The 22,477-nt window shown below is 38.1% G+C and overlaps 1 pseudogene; it reads left to right on the top strand.

The window, feature by feature from the left end:
* The first annotated feature begins 1,476 nt into the window (after positions 1-1,476).
* The window catches only part of LOC132477440 (tigger transposable element-derived protein 1-like), a 33,730-nt pseudogene continuing 12,729 nt past the window's right edge, over positions 1,477-22,477 (top strand).

Genomic DNA, 22,477 nt, shown 5'->3' with positions numbered 1-22,477 from the left:
TACAAATGAAAGGTGGTTCTCTTTCAATTTATCATTAGCATTTTGAAGATTAAAAGGAAAATCAGTAACTCAAATGCAAGACTGGACGCATCCACTTGACCTAAGCCATTTGCTGACCACTGTTGCCTTGAATCAGACAGTTTTACTCGTTGGCATTTTGCAAATGAAAGCCTTTTGTCAGATGGAGAACCCAATACCTAGATCACCCCAAACTGTAGCTTCAGAAAGGGGAAGAGTTGTAATTTATCTAAAAGAAAAAAAGAGCTAACTGTTATCCGGACATCTTAACAGTCATATGAATCACACCCATTTACTTAGTTACAGATATGCCAGAACCAAGATTTTAGAACTGCTTATCTGATTCAATTCACTGGTTTGCACATTTGAAGAAACCAAGCTCCTAGGCAAAATGCCCCCCAAAGATAACATATAGCTGGTTGATGACATCTACCAACTTTTATCCTAATATCCTGCCAGTATTAGAAAGTCAAAAACTTATATACATTGAAATATTATTTATCCACAATAAGTGCAACTAATATATTTCATGCTAAGTTTCTACCAAGAAAATTTATATCTCCCTCAGGAAGGGTCTGGGGAGAGGAGCCTGACATCAGAAACCTAACAGCCTAGAGAACGAACGAGGCAGGCGAGAGAGATACTCGATCCCTAGTTATATTGCGGAGGAAGCCAAGATTAAAGGCTGAGACGGGGACAAAGAGCTCTACAAACTCCAGATACCCTCGTACTTGCCACAAGTAATGCTGAGGAAACCTTACTCGAGTGCCGGGCACACTGTGCACAAAGACAAACACGCCCGCCGTGAAGTTAAAGTTTGAGTAACAAGCATAAGCTGCGCTGTGAGAGCAACCCATCAGCCAGAAGGGAATCCCATCCGCCTACACTACGTGGCCGCCGACCGAGTGGCCTCCGCTTTGCCGGGTTCTAGAAGTGGCAGGGCCGGCTATTTACTGCGGGCGCGTGCGGCCCGGTGGGTACAGGGCGTGTCCAGCACTTGGCTGCCCACCTGTCCTGCGCGGGAACCCTGGCTCGCTTCTCCATCCCCGCCAAGTCCCCAAAGAGGTCAGGGGCACCTACCTGCAGGCCTCTGCGCCGGGTCGCGGGTCCTGGAAAGCCGAGAGGTTCGGAGAGACTCTGTCGCCAGCGCCATGGTCAGGGCTGTGGCTGCCCAACGGCAACTTCTCAGCTGTGAGGTCTGTGCCCCACCAGGGACGCCAATTAACCGGAACCCCGAGGCGGGGGCTCCGACCAGGCTCCGCCCCCGCCCGCGGTCCGAACGCGTAAGCCCAGGCTAGCGCTTGTGGAGCCAGGCAGCACGTGAGGCCCGCATTACGTGAAGGCCTGCGCAGGCGCAAATGGAAATGGGGCGCACCTGGGGCAGGCAGCACGTAGAGGCTCCAGCACGCACACGTAGGGCACGCCGAACGTGGGGTCATTGCCTCGGGGTCGTCAGGCATGCGCAGACGGCAGGAACTCAGGGCGGGTGCGGCCGCGCCTTCAGGGCTCCTGAAGCAGGCAGTCGGGTGCAAGTATTTCAGTGGGCCTCACCCCCAAGCCCGCCTTCATCCCAAGGATGACCGACCTTCACCATGCAAGCGAAGGGGTAAGTACGTGGTTAACTCACACCACCTGGGTTCAAACTAGCCTTAGTAACTTTGGTTAAATTATTTAACCGTTCTGTGCCTCTTTCGTCCCCAGTGACATGGAGGTGATACTAGTACCCACTTTATGGAGTTTTTTGTGAGAATTACACAAACTAATGACCATTTAGTCACTGGGCCTGGAACATAAATGCTAAAATGATGTCGTGGTAATAAATGCACCTAGTTTTTCACGTATTCCTTCCTGCAAAGAACAAACAAATCTTTATCTGGCCCAGGAGAGCAATGTTGGAAGGTCTGAGGGCCGGCTGCTAAGGACATATATGTGGTCTCCTAAGGGAAGTTGGGAGGGCGGGGGAAATTGAAGGTAGGGAATCCAGGCTAGATCCAGTGCAGGGCCAGGAGACCCATAATTAGCTCTGAAAGACCAATAATCCAATTGCCCGAAGCTTCCCATTTTTCTAAGCTTGAGAATTTTGCAGTCACTTTCAACCTTTGGCATATGTATTATAATGTCTTTTCCTTAATAGGGAGGATGCTTGTGTGATTTGGTTATAAATTACCATGGAGTTTAAGTGGGAGCTTATTGGAAAAAGTACCTAGGAGTGGTTGTTTCAGAGAATACTTACTAAGAAACTGTGACGCTGGGGGCCAGGGTTTAGTGGTGGGGACGTTGTGGGAGAAGGGACAGAGACAGCTGCTCCCCAGACTGAAAAATTTGTCAACTAGTAGGTCCTTTTGTTGATGTTAACATTCCTTTTGGTGGTGGTAAAATGTTCCCTTCGTAATTACACAGGTGGCTGTAGTTGACAGAGATAGGCTACAGCTGAGGACCACTTTCAGTCCTGCAACAGACCAGATGACTTTAGTCTGTCCTATGCTGCCTAATTGAATGAATATACGCGTCCCTCCTCAGTACTTGGGAGGAGAAAAGCTCATCCTGTTTCTGAAATCTTGACAAACACTAGTGGTGAGTCTTTTGAAAAAGCAGGTGTTTTGTTTCATTCAGGCCGCTCTAACCAGATAACCACAGACTGAGTGGCTGATAAAGGACAAATTTATTTCTCACAGTTCTGGAGGCTGGAAGTCTAAGATCCAGGCACAGGCCTGGTCAGGTGAGGGCCTTTTTCCAGGTTGCAGACTTCGGCTTGTAACTTCACATGGTGAAAAGGGCTAGGGAGCTCTGTGGGAGCCCTTTATGAGAACACTAGCTCCCTTGAGGTACAGAGCCCAAAGGCCCCCGTTCCTTATATCACCACATCAGACATTAAGATTTCAGCATCTGAATTTTGGGGGACACAAACATTCAGACCGTAGCAGCGGGTGACCTCAGTGGTCATTTTGATAGCTTATGTAACATTTCAGTTTTTCACCAGCCTGTGCTATATTTGCCCTCCTCATCTGGAATGCTTTCCTCTTTTCTACCTACCTACATTCTAAGCAACCTGGAGACCTTATCCAAATCCCAAATCCCACCTTCATCAATGGACAGATATTTCCAGGTTACCCTCATATATTCCTTCTCTGACTTCCAATGGCACTTATCAAGTACATTATTACTTAGCTATATGTCATATATTTTTAATTAATAGACTTTATTTTTTTAGAGCAATTTCAGTTTTACAGAAGAACTGAGCAGAAAACACAGAGTTTCATATGCCACCTCTTTTCCCCCCACAAATTTCCTTATTATTATATTGCATTAATGTTACATGATTTGTTACAATTAACAGACTATTATTGATACATTATTATCAACTAAAGCCCATAGTTTATATTAAGGGTTCACACTTAGTGTTGCATAGATCCAAGAGTCTTGATAAATGCATAAAGTCATATATACACCGTTACAACATAGAATAGTTTCACTAACCTAAGAATCCCCCATGTTCCAAGTATTCATCCCTTCCTCTCTCCACCCAAGCCCTAGCAACCATTGACCCTTTTACTGTATCTATAGTTTTGACTTTTCCAGAATGTCATATAGTTGGAATTATAGTATATAGAATTTTCAGACTGGCTTCTTTTGCTTAGTAATGTGCATTATTATTAAGCAAAATATTATTAATATTCTCCCTGTCTTTTCATGGCTTAATAGCTCATTTCTTTTTAGCACTGAATAATATTCCCATTGCATAGGTGGACCATAGTTTATCTATTCACCTACTGAAGGATATTTTGGCTGCTTTGAAGTCTTGACAATTATCAGTAATGCTGCTATAAGCATTTGTGTGCAGGTTTTTGTAAGGATGTAAATTTTCAACTCCTTTGGGTAAAAAAACAATTGCTGGACTATATGATAAGATTATGTTTAACTTTCTAAGAAGCTGCAAGACTATCTTCCAAAATGAATACCATTTTGCATTTCCACCAGCAAAGAATGAGAGTTTGTACTGTTCCACATCTTCACTGGCATTTTGTCAGTGTTTTGTGTTTTAGACATTCTAACAGGTGTGTAATGATATCTCATTGCTGTTTTAATTTACTATTCTTTAAGGAGGTGAAATGTTGGGTATCTTTTCATTTGCTTCTTTGTCATCCATATATCTTCTGTGGCAAGATGCTTGCTTTGATCTTTTACTTATTTTTATTGAGCTTTGTATTCTTACTGTTAAGTTTTAAGAGTCCTTTGTATACTTTATCAGTCCTTTGTCAGATGTGTGTTTTCAAATATTTTCTCCCAGTATGTGGCTTGTTTTTTCACTATCTTAAAAGTTTCTTTCACAGAGCAGAAGTTTTTCATTTCAATGTGGTCCAAGTTTCGTTTGATTTTTCATAGAGAGTATGTCTGGTGTGGTATCTAAACCCAAGGGCATCTATGTTTCCTCCTGTGTACCTTCTAGGAGATTTTATGTGTGTGTGTGTTTTACATTTATGTCTATAATTTCCTTTTTTTTTTTGCAAAAGGTGTAATATGTATGTCTAGATTCATTGTTCTGCATGTATATATACAATTGTTCCAGCACCATCTGCTGAAAAAACTATCCTTTCTCCATTGAATTGCATTTGCTTCTTGGTCAAAGATCAGTTGGTAATATTTTGTGTGGTTCTATTTATAGGCTCCATATTCTGTTCCATTGGTCTATTTGTCTATTCTTTTGCCAATACTACACTATCTTGATTAATGTAGCTTTATAGTAAGTCTTGATTTCCCATGAGGTAACCCGTGATAAGATAAAGCAGAGCTTTGTAGACTATAATGAGGGGTTGGAATTTTATTTTAAATGTGAAGGAAAGCCACTAAAGGGATTTAAGTGGAAAATGACATGATTTAATTTATTTACTTATGTGCTTATTTATCACTTTTAGAATCACCCTGGATGCTGTTTGGAGAATGGATAGAGGGAATCAAGAATAGAATCAGGGAAACCAGTTAGGAGGCTTCGAAGCAAGTAAGAACTCCTAGAAGAGTCAGATGTCAGATTAGCTAGACATAAATATCTCCTTTAAAGATTCTTCCTGATTCAATAAGCATGGAGTCTGAACTGAAAATAGAAACAGTGCAGAAAAAGATCTGTTCATAAATCCAGGAATCCAAAGGTAAAATATGACAGGCTGTGATAGTGTAATATTAAGAGGGATATGCCAGGCTTAGATCATCTCTAATAGCCTGTAGCTTAACTGAACATGTGCTCCCTTTGGTGCATTTTACAAGGTGCCTAAGCTTAAACAAATGATCCAGGGTTAGTTAGGAAGATGTTCATCAATTAAATGGCCATTTTGCCAGATACATACTCAAAGTCATTTACTGTCCTTTGAATCAGATGTCTGATTAGTTTCTTACTTGAGTATTTGATAGGTCCAATAGCAATATTTGTCTATCTAGTAAGGAGGTGGAGTTCCCAACGGTTTCCAATGTGATTTCCTACATTAAAAGCTAAATTACCCTCCTGTTAGAACAGGTTCCTTATCTACCATTCACAACCTGCCTGCCCTTTACCATTCCTCTACAGTGTTTTTAACCAATGTAATTTTACCACGGTTAAAATCATAAACAAGTTTGTGGAATACAACATGAGACCGAAAGGAATCTGAGAAATTAGTTTGTTCAAAAAGAGCAGTAGGCAATAGAAGGGTGCTTAAGGATGCAGGCTTGGAAACTGCTTGCATTTGATTGTCAGGTCCACCAGCCAGCTCGTGACCTGGAACAAGTCATTATGTTGTTATATTGATACCTCAGTTTCTTCATGTGTAAAATGGAGATAAAACTGATAGCTTCCTAATATTGTTTTGAGAATTGAAGCCTACCTAGAAATCTCAGTCTTTTTGTGCCCAGGAAGAACAGGAAACTGATTTGGGGTAAGCTCTAGAAACCTGTTCCACAGCAGGTGATGCAGAGGTAACTTTAAAGAGATAGGATGGGTTTAATAACCATGCTAAAGGCAATAGTGATCAAGATCCTGCAAGTTTCTTCCTTAAGAGAGGATGGTTGCAACATTTGGTACGCATGATGCAACCTACATCCTACTAAGTAATGACTTAGTAGAACTTGAGCTGGTACAGATGTTTTGGAGTTCTTGTAATCCAAGAACTGTAATTCCAACCCATCTGGCTGTAAATCCAACCCATCTGGCTACTATGTGTCCCATTTCCACACAACTGCTATTCAAAATCTCTTCAACCAGAATTTAAAAGAAGTTAGACAAAGGGGAAGATTCAAAAAGAAGGAGATCCATGCCATATGGAGTTCAAAAGGCTTTCATTCTTCAGATTTAATATGACCAGAAGCTGATATATCAGCCACTAAAAGACCTGATAGCACTGAGCCTCAGGATTTGTGGAAAAACAGCTACTCATACACAGGAACCAGGAGGACAGCCTACACTTCCTCGAGAATTTTGTGGAAGTGATAGAAATGGCAAGTACTACTTTGGTCTCCTAGGCTCTTCAGGTCTGACCAAAGCAGCTGCAATCTAAGCCCCTGTGTGTTATTAACCTAGTATTGTCTTGAACTGGCTAGAGAGCAGTATTTGGCCTCAGCTCAGCTCCAGGTTTTATGACCCTTATAGAGAAGCCTGGAGACAGAAGAAGCAGTCCTTTAATCTCACTTGCCTACAGTTTTCAAGCCCCTGCATGCTTAGGTTAGTACTGGGAGATAAGGGTATGGGAAGAAGTGATTAAAGCAAAGTCCACAGGATATTCTTCCTCTATTAATTGGAGAAACATTACATAGAATGTAAAGGGCTCCTGGTATTTGTGGAAGATTTCTCCATATAGCTCCCTATCCAGATATGATTGTTTTGGGAATCATCACAATAACACAGTAAGAACTATTGCACAACGGCAATACATCCGTGTCCTGGAGTCCTTTCCCATCATGTTTAATACCTATATTAGTTTGCTAAGACTGTCATAAGTAATACCATAAACTGGGTGGCTTAAACAACAGAAGTTTATTTTCTCTCAGTTCTGGAGGCAGGCTCGGTTTCCCCTGAGACCTCTCTCCCTGGCGTGCAGACAGCCATCTCCTTGCTGTGTCCTCACGTGGACTTTCCTCTGTGTGTATGCCCCTGGTGTCTCCTTTTTCTTACAAAGACACCAATCTTAATGGATGAGGGCCCCACCATTATGACCTCCTTTAACCTTAATTATCTTTTTAAAGTTCCTATCTCCAAATATAGTCATGTTCTGAGGTACTAGGTATTATGGCTTCAACATACGAATTTTGGGGTGACACAATTCAGTCCATTACAATACCTAAAGAATACGTCAGCTGGATATGCTGCACCTGTCTTTTCACTGGCCAAGGAACACAATGCCATGAACCACCCATGTAACATGGAGTGAAAGCTTATTCCTAGGAAGTAGCTTCTCTTGCAATGGTAGGATAAAGGCTAAATCAGCAGTAACCTCAACCTTTAACTAAGAGTGATGGCAGCCTAGAGTTTAAACTATTTGAAACACATACGGTGGGTGTCTCTGAGGAGTCTTACCGAGATTAATAACTTAAGTACAGACACTCAGTAAATTTTAACTGCGTGTCTTAACCCTCTCTTGGCCCTCACCTCTTCATCTGAGTCTCCTTGTTTATATCTCTTGGCTCTCACCTCTTCATCTGAATCTCCTTGTTTATATCTCTGGCTTTATTCTGGGGGTATTAAAGCCTGTTTCTGGCCAACTTGAATAAAGATCCGTAGGAACCGAATGTTAATTTTAAATATTTGAAATGAAGTAGTGAAACTAAATGACAGTAAGAGTATTTCTCACATTTGTCTGCTTGCCTTGGAAGTTCTAAGAAAGAGACATATATACCATGTAATAACAGTAATAGCATTTATTGAGCACTTTATGTAAGGATTTTTTTCAAGATGTTTACATATATTATCCTATTATTTACAACAGGACTCTGCTTTAGGTTATATTATTATCCTCATTTTGTGATTAAAAAATTGTGTAGCAGAGGTATTTTAAAACTTGCTCGAATGTAAAGAGCTAGCAAGAGGTAGGGTTGTAATTAAAATTCAGCCAGATTGGTTAAGAGTCATCATTTGCTGTATGCACCTTTTTCCTACTTACCAAGGAAGATATATTTATATTATTAAAGTTATTCTCCTTTAGTTAAAATGCTAATCACATCAAATAGACTAACAAAGAAGCAATGAAAGGAACTTACCCTAAACACCTCAGAATGTTTAGTATTGGGTCTTCAGGAGACTGAAGTTTTAGAATACAAATACATATTCATAAAAAAGCTTAACGTTTGCCATTTAGAATGCCTGAGATGAAATAAGCTTTGAAAACTGGAGGGAAAGTCAAAGATCTTAAACCAAAGAAATACCGAGGAAATATTTCTATAAAATATAAAGAGTATTGGTATGTTTGTATTTCCCCCAGACCCCTTTGATTCTGAGGTTATTACTATATATATAAAAACCACCTTCTTCCCCATCACACTTGTAATGTCAATCATATGGCTTCCCCTGCTATCAAAATTTCAGTGAAACTGATTTCACCAGTCCATTATCTTTTTCTTTCTAGAGGTCAGAATAGCAATAGTAGCACAGACTGATTTCTATTAAATGCATGGTCAGAGGTCATTTTGAATACCAGTCTTATATTTCTGATAAAAACAATGAAAACAAACCAAATGAAGAGATGTACAAGTCAACATGGTGGAAATGTACACACACACACACAAACACACAAACACGCAAACACCCATGCCCTTATCTTCAAAGGCAAATCCCGAGTTACTTTATTTTCTGTACTTGTGTTTGAATTCATGACCATTAGTGACTGTGTTGTGTTGGAAAGGAGACAGTGCAATGTAAGGCACCAGAATTCTATAAAAATCATCAAAAACTGGTATCTGTTCCAGTTGACATGCATGCTATTCCTACAGTAATGAAAATCTTTTTTATATAATTTTTAAAATTAAAAGCATTAACAAACTCATCCTGCTAAATGTTTGGTAGTATTTTTTGTTTGTTTGTTTGTGTTTTGTTGTTTGTTCAGAGAAACTGAACCACAATTGTTAGAATAGAAAAAATAACTCAAATACTAGGCTAAGACTCCAAAGAGAACCCTTAAGAGTCATCAACAGATGCAACAGCTAGAGCATTACCTTAGAACTAAAAAAGATTTCGAGGTCTTCTAAGTGCGTGTTCTTCAGTGCTGTTTCTTGTTGTTTTGATTTTGATTGTGAACTCCTACCCACCGATCCAGGACAAAGACAAACCTGTGTAACCTGGCTTGTCATGCACAAACAGAACTGGCATAATGACGCTGGGACTGGTTTCTTTTAAACGCTTTTAGAAATCCTAAGTAAAATTATTTTGCACTGCCCATTAATACGTGGCAGATCTGCTCACATTCTCTACAGCCGATTGCCTGATAATTCCCTCAAGTGTATATAATGAGGTGACTGACTCATGCATTCCTGAGGACTTTCTTTCTCTAACACCCATCCTCCAATCTTCTTAGACTTCAAGTGCATCATTCATGTGACTGTCTTGTGTAAATAACTATATTTTGAGCAGAGCAAGGGTAAACATAACATACCGGATACAAACAATGCAATAATATTATAACTATAAATTAATGTTGTATGAGAGTTTCCTTTTGGGTTTTGATGATTTTTTTTTTAATTGTCTGGCCCCTCCTTCCTTCCTGAGCTTTCCCCTCTACTCAAAAGCTATCACCATTTCCCTTGGGTAAATTATATATTATAACATATACTATATGAAGATGGTATAGATGTACTCTAGTCAGTCATTTACTTATTTGTTGGCCTTCATCTTATTTTCTGCTACTATGAATGTTCTCTTATTAAATATTTTTGAAAAATTGTCTTTGTGTTTGTACTTATTGTCAAGAGCTGAGACCTTATCCTACTTGCAAGCTACAACAAAGATGAAATATTTATTATCTGGCCCTTGACAGAAAAACTTTGCTAACTCTTGTTCTGGATCTCATAGTTGGATCTCAATAGAGCCCACTCTGTCCTTTTATTCTTTAAGTTAAATTTGAGATGAAATTATGCTTTTAATCTCCAGAGTAGCCTTTTTGGGGGACGGGGAAGGCTCTTATTATTTTTAGTTACTGCTGGGGTGTGTGGTGGGTGTTTTTTGTTTTCTGTTTTGGTTTGAGTTTTGGATTTTGTGCCACTCACTGATCTCCTTATGTTCTTTTCCTGTTTTTTGGTTTGTTTGTTTGTTTTTGTTTTATTCAGTCCTTCGCTCATTAGATAATTCAGTTTCACTAAGTGTATGCTCTGATTACTCTGCCTGATTACCGTCTCTTTGGCTGCTGGGCCACCTTTGGTGGGCTGTTATATTTCTTCTGGGCTCCTAGAAACTTGGGTCTGTTGAAGAGAGTACCCCTCACTGTGGAAACCCTGAAAGTACAAAGACAATGGAGTTTGACTCTATCTCCTTGCATTTAAGGGCAAGCTGTCAGTGCTCTGTGCAGGCCCCAGAGAAGAGTTTGCTACTCTCCAAAATCCCTATATTCTCGCAGTGTCAAAGCAGGAAAGACTAAATTCACAAACTCAACAACCATTTGCACTTTTTTTTTTTTTTTTTTTTTTTAAATGAGCAGTTACGGTGAGGGAATAATCACACATATTCCTTGACTTTAGCCTGGGAACCAAAGCTCAAACTTTTTGTTGGTTGCCCCGTTCTCCAGTCCATCTAACGCCTTAATGAGGATATTCTTCACCAGTTTTATGCATGCCTCAGCTGCAACCAACTGCCCAAAGATGACAGGATTTGTTGTATGATAAAAGGGAAGTACCATAGAATTAGAATCAAAGGAGAATGGAACAAAGTTCAGGCACCATGTTCTAGAATTTCCACACATATCTCAAAAGCCTTTAAGCATATTGTTTCAATTTAATCTCTTCAACATTAAAGAAATATCAGAGTTTATATACCAAGTATAGAGAAGCTGTGGCTACAAAATCTAGCACTTTCCCTAGATATTAATAATAATTAAAATAACCCAAGCCCCCTGAAAACTTACTTCCACTGTTACTTCTGACCAAGAGAGACCATTTAGTTTCATATGATCCTCTACCAGAACGCATTTTCAGAGATTTTTAAATTTCTTTTTTCCTATAGTAGAGGAGCTTGTTTAAATGTCACACCAAAATCAGTTTCATCATGTATTTCATTGATCTTACTTCTTAATTAAGAGAATAAGTTTAGCAAGCTCTAATACTAAGAATAGAATAGGATTTACTTCCAACTTGTTTCGTTTCCAAGCAATTTTTTTTTTTTTACCCTGAGAAGATAAAATATGAATGCAGGATCTTGTACCCTAAAGAGAATACATGGAAGAAAATGTCACAGTTCTCTTTAAGACAGCCTCTTCTCCTCTGTTGTCATGTACAATATACATTTCATTTTGCAGTAGCAGACTTTTAAGCCCTAGTAATTGTTGTATCACAATCCTGCCTTTATATAAATTATATCCATGTTAGGACCAAATATGTAAAGATGGAGAGGGAGAAAAAAAAAACCCATGTAATAGATTTGTCATTTTTATGCTCTAGTTCAAAGCTATAGGATTTTCTCTATCACCATCAATTATATTTTATACTGTCAAATATGTTCTCTATTATCTCCTATGCAGGCAGAAAATAGAAATAAGAAATGTGATTTTTAAAGGTAGATAAGTTATCAAAGCAGAAGTGCTTTTGAATTAGGTCATTCTTGCATAGCATAATGAATCTGAAATTCCCAGTAGAGTTTTGTAAGGAGCGTTTAGAAATACTCAGGGAATGTCAACCAGTGGGTATCAGTGAAACTTTTGCTCTAATTCACACTTTATACCTCAGCCTTAACATTAATTGAGAGGGGGCAGCCCAGAGTCTGACTACATAGTGAGGAAGGACATTGGTCTCTACAGTAGGTGAGCACCTCTAGTGGCTGTTCTCCTTCACATTTATCAAAAGGCATCATCATTTTCTCAGATATAGTTCTAAGTAGGAACTGGATAAAGCTTTCAGAATCAGAGAGGTAATAGCTGTGTACCACAGATACTTTTCTATAAAGTTTGTTTATGTCCAAACCATCACCTCCTTGGAAAGTGATCCTACATAGAAGGATTTGACAGAATTACAGAAGGGATAGAAAGGTCTCTTCTGCCTTTAATGAATAGAAAACACATTTCCCAATGAAGAAAGAATCAAGCCATGGGAATTATTTTTATCTATTATGCATGTCACATATTGTTTCCAAAATGATTTTATATATCTTACAAGGATGCATAAAATGAAAAAAGATAAGAGTGTCATTTCAGAAAAAAACTGATGTAGGAACAAAGTGGAATTGAAAAAAAGGAAAACAATGTCATAATACCCACAAGTCCACTGTAGATAAACCACAAAAATAGATCTGACTTATAAATAAAAAAGCTTCTAAGTTGTAAAATTTGCAATGTCCATGAGATACAAACAAAACAATTGCTAAGGAGGAGTACACTATACTTCATAGTTAAGTCAGACAGTACTTTCTCCTGGGGGTCCTCATGAAAAGGGTGTTGAGATGCACATGAATCAGATGTATCCAAAATGGTACACTGTGCTCTTAAGAGCTGAGAATTTCTTTATCACAGAAACGTAAACCTTTTGAGATAAAGCACTGTTATGTAATTCTTCGCTTTTTCTAAAAAAATTCCTCCAGGTAATCTTCATAGGAAAATATCTTTATTTGTAGTTAAATATGTTGCAGTGTAGTTGAAATAAAAGAGATATTGCTAAGCCTTCTTTTAAAAGTAGTATCAATTTAAAAAAGAAGGGTCATATATTACAATAAGATTGGATGCTACTAAATTCCATAATCAGGTTTTTTTTTCTCTTAGGAATTCACCTTTAAATTCAGCCTCTTTTTGGCCGTGAAACCCCTTTAGTATCAAGTGTGTAGGTTTACTTTCTTAATATCTCCCCAATTCTTCCCCGTTCCACGCAGCCATCACTACTGCCTTCATCAGGTTCCCATGATCTTTACTGTGGATCATTCCTCCAACTGCTTCTGACAACCTAGCTTTGCTATGTCTTGTTTCTACTTGAGCCAGTCTTCTTTTCACTCCCAGGTTGATTTTTCTAAATTGCAGATACGTTTATGACCATCTACTGTGCAGTATCTTTCAATTGTTCCTCTAATGATTTACCTCACACTTTATAACGTATCCTTTTCTTTCTTTACTGGAGTGTTTGGAGCATTAATTCCAGACACTCAGACACCTTACTTTTTTCCCAGCCATCTTCAGCCTCATGTACTTCCCATATTTTGGCATTCTTTGTGTGCACATTTCTTTCTTTGCACATCCTGTTGTCACTGTTTTAAAAGTCTTTCTTCACCTTAATTTCAGTATGATTGTCACCTTCTCTGGAATCACTTTCCTGGTGCCAACAATGTGGATTGGCTTATGTTCAGCGATGCTCTGTTAGTCCTGTGTGTTTTTCATCTCTATTCTAACCCTTACCCCTGTTAAAGCACTGTCACTCCTCTGTCTCCCACGAGACTGTGAGCTTTCTAAGGATAGCAAGCATGTCTTTTTAGCTCTAATTCAACATCTAATAGATTTACTTGTACTTGCTAATAATAAAATAACTTTGATATATATAGTTCTTCCTATGGGACAGCATGTTATAAGACCTAGCACATATACACATATTTAATTCTCACAATAACCATCGGAGGTAGGTAGTAATCTTTATAGATAATAAAACAAAAAATTGAGTGGTTAATCAATTTCTCAATGGCTACCTAACTAGTATGTCTAGTACTGAAGCCAAAAAGAAAAGGCTAAACAATTTCACTAATTAAAAATTTTTAATTCCTGCATGAATAAAATACCATACTCAAGCTCAAGAATGAACTAAAATCTGAAAGGGGAATATATTTTAACTATTTTAACAGAAAAGAATTAGGTACTTTAATTAACAAAGAACTTATGCAAATCTACAAGCAAGATGAAATCGAACAGTAGAAAAAAACCCTGAAAAATGGACAAGGCAGATAATAATGATATAATAAATAAAATTATATCGATAATCTGTAGCTAATTTTTATTTAATACATACAGCTCTTTGCATGGTAGTGCCCCACTGTAAAAATGACCATACAAGCTAAATCATGCAAAGAAATCATAATCCATGGGAAACATTGCAGTTCTATGACCTTTAAAATTTTTTGTCAAAACATTTAAAACTCTCTTACTATGTTATAGATGTACAGAAAAATATAATTATTAAAATTATCATTTATTTAGTACATTGCAATTTAAAACATTGAAACATTGAGGATCAAAGTTTTATTCTTTATAAAAGACTTATCAGGAGCAGTTTGGACATTGCTTACCTTCTACTTCATGTTGTTAAATATGTGACACAGAGTGAGTATCTTTTCTGTGCCTTGGCAGATTGTTATTTTCCTAAGTTGGGATCAGCTTCCAACATTTCATCCTTTTTGCTTTCAATGTTGTGAAATGCCTCTGAGAATTTCTTTAACATGAAGTTTTTTGCCAGCCTTGCTTCCTCTGGGATATCTTAATCCTTTTTGTTCACAACCATTTTACTTACATAAATTAATAGCTATTTCCTGGAACTTCATTTACATTATGATTCTAATTTCACTTTGTGTTAATTCTTTTTATTTATTTGCTGCACTTTTATCTTTGTTGTCCATTTTCCTCTTTGAATTATCCATTTTTATAAAATGTCACATGGATTTCTCTCTGCCAGAGGAGGAGACCCAAGTAAGTGCTTTTGCTTCCTGTGTGTGAACTGAATAACACATGCAGGGACCAATCACCAACAGACTTTGAAAGAAGTGTGAATGGCCACCGATCATGATGTACATCTGTTGTTTCTGTAGAGATTTTTGTACTGAAGAGTGAGCAGTGAAGATTGTATTTAATGCAAGTACTCCTATAGCATGGTAACTGAAATTTGAAATGTGTTTTGGGAGGTTGATGTTACTTACATAAACCATGTAAGTGAAACTACTGCATATCAGAACCATGCAAAATGAGAACTCTTATACTTTATACCACACTGCCTGTTTCCCATACACTAAATTCTCACAATAATTATAAGCAGGCACTGTTACAGTCCTAATTCTACAGATGAGGAAACTGCAGCACAAGGCTGTAAAGAAATTCATCCAAGGTTATAATTACCTGTAATCAGGATTCAAATCCAGGATCTGTTTTGGGTCTATGCTCTTAGTCAGAACCCCTGTTACCTCTAGTATTCTAAGTAAATGTGGGCACATGAGGTTTCCTGTCCTCTGTAATTTTTCATTACAGTAATATTATTAAATTCTTGTGAAGAGATGAATTAGTTTTAGAATCTTGATAATGTTAAACACAAATGACTAAATGCAGAAATGCCCTCTATTCAGAAAAGATAAAATATACTGAACACATTACTCTAGGAAGAGTATGAAGATTAGTAATGTGACTTGGATTTTAATTTAGTGTCACTCATTGCAACTTGGAGTGAAATTCTTCTACCTGTGTATATAAACAAAGGTGTCTTGTTTTTGTTTTGATCTTTGTTTGGTTTACTTGTTTTGTGTGGTTGCCAGAGGTTGTGATGATAGCAAAGAGATGAAGGATCTCTTTGATGTTCTGATGAAACTATGAGCATTCTTCTCAGAGAAATACATATCCACTCAACATTTTGTGTATAATTTAAATGGATGCGTTGACTCCCTGAAGTCTGTCCACAGACTTCTTATGAGATTAAGGGCACACGTTTAAGTTTCTTAACAGGCCAAAGCTCATTTCCTTCTCCTGTGGTCGCTTCATGAATCTAGGCTGACAAAGTCTCCAACACATTATGATGCCATCATCTCAAAACTAGGTTTCTGCATTTACCACCGTGGAGAAAAGAGCAGGGGTCATCATGCCCCAGTCCTAAAGCTTCCTTTGCAAGTGAGAGCAGTTCTTCTACTCCTGCAGTTTGAAAGCCAGCACTTTAAACAGTCTTACATTCTTTTTTGTCTACTCCTTTCATTTCATGTTTTGTCCTGTGTTTGACTGTCTATTTCCACTCCACCAATTAGTGTTTGTATTGATTACTATTCATGTGGTCATCTAAAATTTATTGGATGCAAAATGTGCAACTCACATATTCTTGATACCAATGAATGATTCCTAGGAAGACTCTGTTTTACGAGCCTTGCAAATCGATAGGGGCATAGGGACAATAAACAAGTAAAAATAAATTAAATACTTAATTAGTATGATATCAATATGTTCAAAAATAAATTAAAAGGTGGTATATTATACAGTAGCTATTTAGGAGAAGAACCTATTTAGCATTTGGAGGGGAGGGGAGGGGAGGGGAAATCTCTAAAGACTTAATATTTGAGTTGAGACTGTATCTTCAGAGATGTAGGGAGAAATACACCAGACAGAAGGAACAACAAATAAAATAGGCCCTGAGGTAAAGCGAGCCTGTTTGTAGGGAAAACCTGCATGCACATGTTGAAAGAAATTAAAAATAATAGTGAAAAGTAATTTTAAACCTACAGCCAGATCCTGAGGGATTCTAGAACAGGAACTGAAAAAAAGGGCTGAATAGCTAAGCTTAGTAAGTGGTTTATGAGATGAAGTTAGAGAGAGCTATACAGGACATTTGAAACAATTGAGAGGAAGTGATTGATCTAATAATATGTATATGATATGTTTTATAAACATCACTCTAACTCTGGACATTTCTGAAGGACATTTGGGGAAGCAGTAATGATGTCACTAGAAGGCTATTTTTGTAGTTCAGGTAAGAAATGATGGGTCCTATATTAAGGTGAAGGCAGTGATGCAGGAAGGGTGTGGATAGCTCAGAGATTGATTTTGGACAGGCCCATCTGCTTTACATTTGGAGAAAGAAAAAGCTTAGTTCAAGTTATTGACAGATTGTATTGATTTAAAATGTCTGTAGGGCTTCCCTGGTGGTGCAGTGGTTGAGAGTCCGCCTGCCAATGCAGGGGACACGGGTTCGTGCCCCGGTCCGGGCAGATCCCACATGCCGTGGAGCGGCTGGGCCCGTGAGCCATGGCCGCTGAGCCTGCGTGTCCAGAGCCTGTGCTCCGCAATGGGAGAGGCCACAACAGCGAGAGGCCCACGTACCGCAAAGAAAAAAAAAAAGATTGTAGATCACAGTCACTGAAGTAATATCCTTTAATTTTTTATAATTTATTTTTTCAGGTAAACTCTATATATGACAATATAAAGAAATTTCAGTATATTTTGGGTTCCTACAAACTTCGCTAAAACATATTCTTTCTAGTATTTTTAAAATGTTTCACAGTATGCATTCTTTTTTTTCATGTAATCTGTGTTCTCAAATTTTAAATATTATAGTGTTCTATTTGGAAATAGTGTCTTCCTCTGTGATTTTAGAGAATATTTCTTACTTTTGAAAGCAAAATACTTTTCTAAATATCACGTAACATATATTATTATTCTCTTATAACTTCTTTAATTTTTTTTGTACAGTGTCTCATTTTTAGCCTTTATTTCTTCTTACCTAAAAGTCTTCTGTATTTTAGTTGTGCATATTCAGATATGGGGATTTTTAGGGACATTTTAAATATCTAAAAATATTTCCTATTTTTCATTTTGGCAAACCATAAACATGCTATTAATAAATTTCCCCCAGTTGTCAATGCAAAGGTGCAAACTTACCTTCTATCAACTGAATCAGTTGTTCAGGCCAGAAATATTTGCCTAATAATTCAGTTCAATAAATCTGACTGGAGAATCTATCTGATAGGCACTGTGCCAGGTGCTGTGGTTACCTCCCTGCACAGTCTTTAAAACTGAATTTATATCATTAATGTAGGAATGACCCTTATTTTCTTTCTTAACAGCACGTTGATAGTAGACAGGTAGGTAGACCCCATAGGATTCTTTTTTCAGATGTCATCTGTCATGCTCCCACCAGTGCCTGTTAGTTTCAGTGATCTTTCTTGACTCATACCAGTTGCTAAGTAACGTGGAAAAGTACTGCAGCTTCACTCCCTTCAAACTACTGCTCCTAAATATGAATAAAACCATAGACATTCTATTTTTGTGTTCAGAACTCACTGCTTAGATTCTCTGAAACATAATGGAGAAGGCAGTAAAATTACAGGCCAAATAAGACTTCTGAAAAATATTTGCTTCCTTTTTTTCTCTGGATGCAATAGAATTAGTTCTCTTTTACCTCTGAGCTTCCATTAGAGTCCTAAAATGGACAGATTGAACTGAGAACCAAGAAGACTCATTGCTTGACCTTGGGCAAATTATTAATTTCTCAAGTCTGTTTTTTAAATCTGTAATGCATGAAGTGGTTAAATTCAATGGTTGTTCTTCCTCTTCCAGCTGGATGATTCCATGAAACAGTTCTGCGTAATATCCCTAAGCCACCAAATGACATTATTTCTACATAAATTTTATAAATTGTTTTATTATTATTTGTGTTGCATCTCTATTTGGCTGACACAGGATAGCTACTAAAGATATTTACAACAGAATTCTACTTCTGCACACTTTATAGTTCTTTGCACTCTCTGTGGATAAGTAAAACTAATCACATAAAAATAATATGGAGTAATGACCCTTTGACAAAGTTTTAGGTCATTTTCCTTCTCAAAATTAACATTAAGTCTGGGCCTGCATTCAGTTCACATCTTGGGGAATGAAGCAAGCTTGCATGTTGCCTTGCCTTTTATCTCTCTCAATTCCAAGTGACTAATTGCTTTAGTAAGTTCTCTCTTGGTGGGAAGAGTTCCTATAGAGTATGTTGAGTTTTTCAAATATAATATGTATTTTCATCCATTATAACTATGACTGCTTGTCTGTCTTCCTCCCTAGGCTGTGACCTCGTACAGGGAGAATGGTTTGCATATTTCATCTCTACATTTCCAGGACCTAGCACAGGTCCTGTTGTATTACAGTTATTGTATATTTTCTTTAAACCAGCAGAAGTAAAAGTGCTTTAGGAAACCTCATATGTCCTTTGGCTAGTGGGGATATAGTTAGCAAATTACTACTTTTCAGAACAAAATTTCATGAGAGATATATCTCCAGATTCTGTACCCTCAGAGGAAATCTAAGAAATAACATTTCATGTATTTCTACAGAGTATATTTCACTCAAATTATAAGGGAAAGTGTAAATCAAAAACAAGTAATCAAAATCATTTAAAACTTAACATTTTCTATTTCTACCATATTGTGTAGCAGGTGTATAGCACCTGGACGGGTGGTAATTGGGAGAGGAGTTACTGTTTATCTCATAAGGATTTTTTATATTAGTGGTATTTATAACATAAATTTTAGGATAAAAAATTTTCATTACAAGAATACCTTGTTAATTTACAGTTAAATGATAATGTTTACTAGCACCCTCTTCCCAAGTAAAGTATACTCTATATGTATATAATGTTATTACATATATATATTCTATGTATATTATATGTGTGTGTGTAAATAACCTTAAAATATCCTCTGTAAGGCTAAAGAAAATAACTAGTATAGATTTTAAAAACTTGGATTTTTAAAATAATATGAGAAAAAAAACCCACCCTTATTTTTGTCTTTATTTCATTAAATATAATAATTGATTGTGGAATGAAATAAAAGAAATATAAGAAAAACATAGGTAATCACTTTTTTCTCAGTATACCAATTAGGCTCAGTTCCCAAAAATGTAAACCAAAATATGAAGACCTAAATAAAGTCTTTCTTATATTCTTGCTTGCTTATTCAAATATATTGTCATATTGAAGAGTAAAATGTAGGTTTTTAACATGCTTAGTATATAGTAATGGTTGTGTATATTCAGTAACAATTTAATTAAATGAAGATGGCCTCCAAATACATTTACTGTCTGTATTAATTATTGTCTCCCATAAGTGACTGGTTATTTTAAAATGCACTAGTAATTTATCTAAAGTATTTATATATATATATATGAAAACATTTTTCCCTTTTCACTATTTAACTTAAGGGCATTCACTAGTTATTTTTTTAAGGTTAAGCATAATACCATGGAGCAATTTGTGTGAAATATAGAGTTGAATCCAACCATGATTTTTTTTTTTTTTTGCAGTACACAGGCCTCTCACTGTTGTGGCCTCTCCCATTGCAGAGCACAGGCTCCGGACACTCGGGCTCAGCGGCCGTGGCTCACAGGCCCAGGCGCTCCGTGGCATGTGGGATCTTCCCGGACCGGGGCACGAACCCGTGTCCCCTGCATCGGCAGGTGGACTCTCAACCACTGCGCCACCGGGGAAGCCCCAACCATGATTTTAAGGTCTAGTTTGGAGGGATTTTTTTTTTTATGCTATGAAGGCTAAGTATTTAATTATTAATTGGAAGGGAAGAAGAAAGAAAAGGAAAGGGAAGAAAGAAACAGATAAAGAAAAGGAAAAATTGATTGATTGTTGTTTTTAGCACTCAAAATGTATATGAAGCAAATGGCCCTTAACCCACATGACATCACTTAAGCTAAGGCTCTTGACTAGCTTAGGGAGAAGACAAATTTATGCATGTGCTGTCAGGATTATGTCTCAAATTTTATATCAGTGTGCTTTTTACACATATTACAGCTGCTTTTACAGTTGGACCACAAAGAACAGTTTTGTACACTAGCCCTAGCCTAATTTGGACTTGATCCTGTGTCTTAGTCAGCTGGCAGGTAGGCTGAGAGATGCCTGCTTAAGATGGTAGTAAATAGCAGTCCAAATCCAATTGGGTTCTCCCACACCACCAAACAACTCAATTCTGGCACTGTCTATCTGGAAATAGCATCTGATCCCACAGGTTAAGGGCTGAGTCCTACAAGTCTGCCACCCTCCACCACTCCCATTTTAGACTTCTATAGTAAGTCCAAGTTATCACCTGTGCTTCTGACTGACCAGATGTAGCACAGAGGTTCCAGCAACTCCCGTCTTGGGTTCAATTAATTTGCTAGAGCAATTCACAGAACTCAGAAACATTTTACTTATTAGACTGCCAGTTTATCAGGAACAGCCAGATGGAAGAGATGCACAGGGCAAGGCAAGGGGAAAGGGTGCAGAGCATCCATGCCCTTTCCAAGTTCTCCGCTCTCCTGAAATCCCCATGTATTCACCAACCCCAAAACTCTTTGAACCCAGTCCTTTTTTTTTTTTATTTTAAATGAAGCCTTCATTGTATAGGTGTGATTGATCATATCATTGGCCATTGGCAGTTGATTCAGCCTCCAGCCTGTTCCCCTCCCCAGAGATCAGTACGTAGGACTGAAAGTTCCAACCCTCTAATCACACGGTTGGCTCTCCAGGCAACCACCCCCATCCTGAGGTGCTCTCTGGAAGTCACCTTATTTACGTAACAAAAGACACTTTTATGGGTCTCACCATTTAGGAAATGCTAAGGGTTTTAGGAGCATTGTGTCAGAAATGGGACAAAGATATATTTCTCGTTATAAATCGCAATATCACAGGTGACCTTGATTAAGGCCCTTCACTTCTGCCTCACATGGTCCTCTTCTTTAAGAAACTAGTTTGGACATGTCTTCATGGTAAATGCAGAGGAGCATGGAGAAGAGGTAGAAATGAGCAAGGACTTTTTCATCCTTCTGTTTGTGTCACATTTGATAATATCCGGTTTCCCAAACCAAGTCATATGGTTAATACCAGAGTCACAGTGGGAGTGGGGTAGTGGACTACAAGTTTATAAGAAAGAAGTGTATGGATGCAGAAATATCATTAACTCACCCCATCAATGAACTCTATCACACCTCAGAATGTGGAGGGATGGCTGCTTCCACTGAAAAAGGAAACTTAATGTGATTTGAGGGTTCAGCATATGTCATAGAGCAAAGGCTTGTGTGCCCACAGAACAGAAAGCCAAACTCTGAAAGCAAGTGTTTGCAGCAAAGTAGGGGTTTATTTGCAGGGTGCCAAGCAAGGAGGAAAGACAGCTCATGCTCAGAAGAGCTGAACTCCCTATTGGCAAGGGCTTTTAAAGACAGTGTTAGGGGGACTTCCCTGGTGGCGCAGTGGTTAAGAATCCGCCTGCCAACGCAGGGGACACAGGTTTGATGCCTGGTCTGGGAAGATCCCACATGCCATGGAGCAAGTAAGCCCGTGTGCCACAACTACTGAACCTGCGCTCTAGAGCCTGCGAGCCACAACTACTGAGCCCGTTCACCTAGAGCCCATGCTCTGCAACAAGAGAAGCCACCACAACGAGAAGCCTGCGCACTGCAATGAAGAGTAGCCCCTGCTCGCTGCAACTAGAGAAAGCCCACATGCAACAATGAAGACCCAATGCAGACAAAAATAAATAAATAAAAATAAATAAATTTATTTTTTTTTAAAAAAGGACAGTGTTAGGGGGAGGGTTATAGGATGCCTGATTAGCTCATGGACC

The sequence above is a fragment of the Mesoplodon densirostris genome, chromosome 17 (genome assembly GCF_025265405.1).
Source record: "Mesoplodon densirostris isolate mMesDen1 chromosome 17, mMesDen1 primary haplotype, whole genome shotgun sequence".
Lineage (NCBI taxonomy): Eukaryota > Metazoa > Chordata > Mammalia > Artiodactyla > Ziphiidae > Mesoplodon > Mesoplodon densirostris.
Note: the sequence above shows the minus strand (reverse complement) of the source record. Positions and strands in the feature narration are given on the sequence as shown.